Source organism: Gavialis gangeticus, unplaced genomic scaffold (genome assembly GCF_001723915.1).
Source record: "Gavialis gangeticus isolate Ggan-Ray unplaced genomic scaffold, GavGan_comp1, whole genome shotgun sequence".
Classification (NCBI taxonomy): Eukaryota; Metazoa; Chordata; order Crocodylia; family Gavialidae; genus Gavialis; species Gavialis gangeticus.
Window position 1 is genome coordinate 3,017,098 of NW_017729019.1, and position 788 is coordinate 3,017,885.

Here is a 788-nt window from a genome sequence, read left to right on the forward strand (position 1 = left end):
AGCATCTTTGACCTTGCCTGGATCCAAGTTTGCTCTGCTTTAACTAAAAGGGCTTGGAAAGCCTTTCTAGGTGCTGAGGTGATGCTTTATCGACAGCACAAACCTGATGCTGGTCCTGTGGGGATGCTCTGATCTGGGGGCAAAAGCAGTTCTTTGCAGCATAGCTGACAGCAGCTAGGAACACATTTAGGTTAAACTGGAATGCATGACTTTGGTGCTGACGCCAGAGTGTCGGCCCAGGGGTTATCTCAGCCAGCCGCATTGAACCCTGCTCATGTCTGTGTAGGGACAGGCCTCTGGGAGCCTGTTCATGGCCACAGCAAGTTGAGACAAGCAATGCAGCACACCCTTCACCAGCCAAGGGCCTGCTGCATCTGACCAGGCATTGTGGGGCTGCTCTGACTGGGGCCTTTGGGTGCTATTGTGGCTCCTCTTATCATGCAACATGACTCAGACTTTCTTGTGACTGGTGCCAGGGGCAGAGATCAGAGAGAAAGCAAAGCAGGAGAGATTAGCTGGACATCTGGGGGGATTAGGAGTGCAGGGGAGGGATGACATCTCATTGAATCAGAGGAGCAGAGCTAGCTGTGCCATGCTCAGAGCCTCAGGGAACAGTCAGTCCCTGAGTATGGGGGGAGCACAGCTGCCCACAAAGGTACAGAGACACCTCCTCTGCCCCCACAGCCCAGCCAGCAGAGGAAGAGATGCATCCCATGAGCCTGGCAGGGTGAGGGGAGAAGAGGGGGACGGGGCTCACCTGTGAGACACCTGGGAGCCTCTCAGGCTGG

General features: G+C 55.3%; 1 protein-coding gene across 5 annotated transcripts in view; it reads right to left on the reverse strand.

Moving 5' to 3' along the window:
• The window catches only part of NAV1 (neuron navigator 1), a 229,355-nt gene that overhangs the window by 123,084 nt on the left and 105,483 nt on the right, over positions 1–788 (reverse strand). The window contains exon 1 of one of the 5 annotated variants that reach the window (XM_019513825.1): positions 758–782. The exons of the other annotated variants lie outside the window; for them this stretch is intronic. The gene's annotated coding sequence lies outside the window, so the exon portion shown is untranslated. Of the gene's footprint in view, positions 1–757; positions 783–788 lie in introns of those variants that run through there. 5 annotated transcript variants of the gene reach the window in all.